The sequence below is a fragment of the Trichechus manatus genome, unplaced genomic scaffold (assembly GCF_000243295.1).
Source record: "Trichechus manatus latirostris isolate Lorelei unplaced genomic scaffold, TriManLat1.0 scaffold00027, whole genome shotgun sequence".
Taxonomy (NCBI): domain Eukaryota; kingdom Metazoa; phylum Chordata; class Mammalia; order Sirenia; family Trichechidae; genus Trichechus; species Trichechus manatus.
The window spans coordinates 16,771,765-16,777,083 of record NW_004443963.1 but is presented as its reverse complement, the minus strand read 5'-3'; the positions used below and the strand labels follow the sequence as shown (position 1 = coordinate 16,777,083).

Sequence of the window (5,319 nt, the reverse complement as noted above, 5' to 3'; positions counted from 1 at the left end):
CGCCCGCCAGCCGGACTGCGCCGTGGGATGTAGCGCCCGCTCGCCGCCTCCCGGACACCCGTCGGACCGTCCGCCCCGCGGTAAGCCGGGCGCGCGCCCACCACGGGCTCCGTGCGTCAGTCTGTCCGTCTGTCCGGCCACGTGCTGTCTGTGTGTCCCGGGGCCCAGCCGCTCCGACGCGGCCGGCTCCGCCTTATCCCTGACCCGGGTCCGGCCGCTCATGGAGAGCGGGCGGACTCAGTCAGTCTGTACGTTGGGAGTGTAGCGGTCTGGGTTGTGGCCAGGGCGGGGGATAGAGGGAGTAAAAGGACGCCTTAACCTCCTGCCCCGGCCACGACCTTTCCCTGCCTCCACACACCCCCAGTTGTCACTCCCGGGTTCGGAGGCGCTTCAAGGAGGATCACGTGCGGCGAGGGGGGTCTCCTCTCCACCTCGCCAACTGCAGCCTGTTTGAAAATGGCCCTGCCATCTGACAGAGAACAAAATCCGCTTCTCCTGTGTTGAGCACCTACTTTGTGCCAGGCACCCTCAGGGCCGGCGAACAGGGATCAGAGTAAATGAGGCATTTCACGGTTCGCAGTCGTAGAAACAGGCTGGGGGGAGCGGCAGGGACTTCTTTTTCTCTGTGCTGGGAGAACCCCAAGGAGAAAGAGGGCTGAAGGAACCCCTGAGCAGGGAAAACTTCCCCTGCAACCAACGTTCACCTATTTGCCCCCCACCCACCCACACTTCTGCCCCAAGTGCTCTGGCTCCTCTGGGTGGGGAGGCGATGCAGGAAGACAGTAGGTGGTGGTGATGGGGGGCAGCTGGAGGCACAGGTGGCATGGATAAGTTGACAGGTGAAGCCCTCAAGAACAGTAGAATGGCCAAGAGGCAGGTTGAGAGGAGCAGGAGCTGAGGGAGGGAGGCCTGAGGGCCAGAGCCCTGGGTGTGTGGTTGTGTGTGTAACAGCTATCCGCTTCTCCGCCACATCCGGTCCTGTGACCTCCAGGGCTTGAGTCCTTTTTATGGGGCTGTTGGCAGGACTTTAGGGGCTTGAGAGCCACGCTGTGCCCTGGCTTGACCTAGGAAGAGGGCTGAGGGAACAAGTGGTGGAAGAAGGTAGTGAGATAAGGGCTGGGGTGCAACATGGCAGTGGCAAAGGCCACTGGAGCCTAGAGGCCTGAACCCAGAACATTTGACCCTTCTCTTCATTGGGAGGAGGGGCTCTTTCTGGGGTTTTCCACGGCTGGGCAGTGAATACCAGCCATTCAGGCTCCCAGAAATTAGCTCACCTAGCTAAGAGACAAGCATCGTGGGCAAGTCTCTCTCCCTCCCTGATCCTCAATTTCCACATCTGTGAAATGGGGACAGCAGTCCCTGCCGCACTGACCTCCAGGGGGTGGGCCTCAGGGCTCAAATGAGCTGAGGGCTGTTCACAGACTATGGAAAGTGCTGGGCAGATGAAAGTAAGGACTCATTTTACCTTTGGGCGGGTGAGCAGCTAATGGTGGGGGGACAGCTGGCCTGAAATAGAGAACACACCAAGGGTACGAGCGTCTGGGAACTAGAGGGGATCTGGGGCTTGAGAGCCCCTTGGGTTACCTTGAAAGGGAAGCTTCTTCTTCAGAGAAAGTCTTTGGGGCAGCTGGGACAGACAGAGCTGGCCTCGCATTTCTGCTGGGTGACCTTGGGCCACTGGCTTGACCTCTTTCAGCCTCGGTTTCTTCACCTGGAGAATGGGGATGATGGTATTGACCTCCTAGAGTTGTTGAACTGTTTACAGCTGAAGCCAAATCTCTGAAAGCAGATTGCATGAGCCTGGAGCGTAGTAGGTTCTTAACAGACATTTGCGGAACAGAGAATAAAGCAGCGCTCGGAAATGCTGCAAAAAGATTCCTTCGCTTAGAAGAGGATAAGAGGGAAAGGGAGGAGGAACAGTGTAGGCTTACAGGGTGGGCTGGTTCTTAATGTGGATCTGGGGGAGGCGGGGGCGAGTGCTGAGGGGGGTGTGAGGAGGAGGGGGCCCCTCTGCGGGGACCACTGAGTCACGAGGACATGTAAGCGACATGACAACCGGCAACATGGTAACCAGGAGACTAGCATCGGTGGGAAACGGAGCTGGAGCGGTGTGTTGGGGGGTGGGGGGGGTGGCAGGACTGGCAGCACTGGGGTGGAGGGTCCCAGGAGTAGCTAGGCTGGGCCTCTCAGAGTGGGGAGGGGAGCCCCGAGGCCAGGTGGGCTTGCAGTGGGTAGATGGCAGTAGTGGAGGGTGGGGTGGGGCCTCCAGGGGTCGCTGGGCAGGGGAGCTTCTCCTGCACCTCCCCAGGCTCCTCGCTTCTCTCCTCCACATCTCCACTTTTCATGCCTCTCCCCCTAGGATGCCAAATTTGGCTCACGCAATCTGTCGTCTCTCTTCTGAGATTGGCACCAGGACCAAAGCCGAGTGCATTACATCACTGCCGCTCCCCCTGCAAGAGGGGAGAAGGAGCAGGAGGGACAGAGGGACAGGTTGGGGGGGGTGGTAAGCAGCCAAGCCGCAACTTTCTTTCCTGCCTTCCTGCTCACTCATCCTCCCTCCATCCCAGGGGTTGGGGGCTTCTGGGGGCAGCCAAGCAGCGCCTGGAGGCAGGACACAGGCTCCAATCTTGGGGAGATGCTGGAGCCAGGCAGGAAGTCAGGCCATGTTGCTGTCACCCTGGCTGGGGGGCCTGGAGGCCAGAGCCTTTCCCAGCGACCTTGTACAGGTTCCCTCCCCCTGTATGCAGAGTGCACATCTGTGTAGCGAAGAGCTGGCCACTCCAGATCTTGGTGACTCTCCTGAAAAAGGGTGCCCTTGAGTCCCACTGTTCTCCTGGGCACAGGGGAGGGAGCCTGAATTTCCAATCTCTCCCTGTGACCTTGAGCAAGTAGCCTGCCCTCCCTATGCCTCCATCTCTTCACCTGTAAAGTGGGGATGATAGAACCCTCAAAGGTAACCCCTACAGCACTAGACAAGAAAGTAGGGAACAGGAGAGATGGTCTCTGGCTCCCAAGCCACAGACGCTCAGGGGCCCTGTGGCTCCTGGCATGCCGGTCTAGAGGTGGGGGGCAGGAAGACCAAGCCATTAAGGGGACCCTGGGGATATCTCAGTCAGACAGAAGGCTTGGGACTTAAATCACTGGTCTGATGCCTTCATTTTATAAAAGTGGAAACCGAGGCCCAGAGGGGGATGAGGACTCCCCCAGGGTCACAGTGAGGGCTTAGGGCTGGAGGAGGCAAAGCTAGGGCCTGATTCCAGAGCTCCTGGCTCCCAGCCCTGCCTGGAGGCAGACAGACAGACAGATGCACACACACCGTGGGAAACTATAGCAAGCCCAGACTAGGACCTAGGAGCTTTGTGGGTCAGTTTCTGGCTTTGGCCCCCTCCCTTCCCCTGCCTGCTCCTCTAGTCTCTCACCTCCACCCTTCCTGGACATGAATCCCACCCTTCCTTTGGTCTATTTGAGGAGTCCCGTTTCAGGCTCATTTTAAAGCCAGGTTTAGACAGTCCCAGGCATGGACAGGCTGGATTTGGGGTGAAGCTGGAAGATTATGGTCCCTTCTAGAAAATTGCTAGAGTTAGAAGCAAAGAAGGGTGAGGAGCAGGTGTTCTGTGAAACAGTGAGCTCCTCATTCCCAGAGCTATTCAAGCAGATCCAGATGATCACCTGCCAGGGATCCTGCCTTATAGATGAGGTTGAATGACATCCCCACCTCCAAAATCCCAGGATTCTTTGATAGCCCTCAGGGAGAAGCTGGGAGCAGCCCCCATCACTTAGCTGCTTCCTAGCAAGTAAGTTCACATAACCACCCTAGGTACTGGACTAGAGGCTTTTGCAATTACCATCTCTCAGTAAACCCGCAAGGTTGATATTGGGGATGGGGAGAGCCCCAGCTCAGAGAGCCTATGTGATTTGCCTGAGGTCACCCAGCAGGGAAGTGGAGGAGCCAGGATTTGATTCCAGGCCAGTCAGATTCTCAGGGGCTGTCTCTGGGACTTCCTGGGAGAAGAGTGGGAAATGTTCCTCCCCTGGGTTGGGGCTTGGCAGGAGATGGTCTTTGTCACCCTCACAGTACAACACCCCCTTAGGGATCCTCTGGGGGTCCATTCTGAAGACACAGATACAGCATGCAGAGGTGGGGAGGACTCATTTTATAGATGGGAAGACTGGGGCCAGCTGCCTGTCTCCCGGCCCAGGGCTCTGTTCCCTGCACCAGTGGGCAAGGAGGGGCCTTTGGGCCGATGGTGGTGTGGGGTCTGGGACTGGGCGTGCAGGCTGTCCAGGTGATTGGCCAGAGGGCTGTGAGAGTTCTGGCTGTGGGTCGGGGAGTCAGGCTCCGGGGAACAGGGAGAGGGTTTAGAAACCAGCAGGGAGACAGCAGGTCCCACCTCTGTCCCAGGGCCACCCACAGATGCCAGCGTCATCCAGCCTGGATGGAGTCAGCTCTGGCTGATGGGGAGTCTCCCCCTACCCAAGTCAGGGGAACCTCTGTGGCTGGGACCTGCCTGGCAAGAGGAGCTGCTTGGAGACAGAAGCCTTGGGTGTGGCTTCCTGTGTGACCTTAAGTCAGTTCCTCGCCCTCTCTGAGCTTGGCACGCCCAAATGCCATAGAGTCTGGACTGAATTATCTGTTTCCACAAAGTAGCTGCTGTTGGGTTGTCATCTCAACATGCTCCTCCCATCCCCACGAGGATCCTGGGCCCTGGGCAAGGGGTAGGCCAGGATCCTGGGGTTTGGCGTAACCTTTAAACCTCCTGGGCGGCTGCTCAGCACTCCTTGGGGTGTAGGGGGATCTCCGGGCTCAGCCCTACTTCTCCTTTTCATCTTTATTTTTCTCCTGCTCCCTCTTTCCCTCGCTACGTGGGCTGATCGCTGCTCAAACTTTTAATTCAGATGGTAATTGAAATAATAATATGGGCTGAGGCCCCTCTGCTTGTGACGCTGCAGCTGGTGGAGCTCAGCTATGAATAGACCTTGAGTCACACACGCGCGCTCCTGCAGGCGCGCTCACGTCGCTCGCTCACGGGGTGGTGGGTGGGGTGCAGTGTCGGGGGCAGGGTTGGGCTCATGCTCCAGCTTGCCCTGAGTCTTGGCGCCTTTTGGTCAGTTCTGTTCCTGTGACCTACCGTCTGGTCCCGGTGGTGAGGCTGGAGGACTTTGGGGGCAGTGGTTCTCCCCGATTTATAGAAGGAGAAACTGAGGGTCAACAAGGGGGAGTGGCTGGCTCAAAACAGGTAGAAAGTGTCTGGATTTGAACTGATGGTTTTTGCCACTGTTCTTTTTCAGGACACATTGACCGGAGCACTGGTGGGGGGG

The 5,319-nt window shown here is 58.0% G+C and overlaps 1 protein-coding gene across 1 annotated transcript in view; it reads left to right on the top strand.

Annotated features, from left to right (window-relative positions):
• The first annotated feature begins 3 nt into the window (after positions 1–3).
• KCNJ4 (potassium inwardly rectifying channel subfamily J member 4) overlaps positions 4–5,319 on the top strand; it is a 25,988-nt gene continuing 20,672 nt past the window's right edge. Inside the window, exon 1 of the mRNA XM_004373856.1 lies at positions 4–80. The gene's annotated coding sequence lies outside the window, so the exon portion shown is untranslated. The remainder of the gene's footprint in view (positions 81–5,319) is intronic.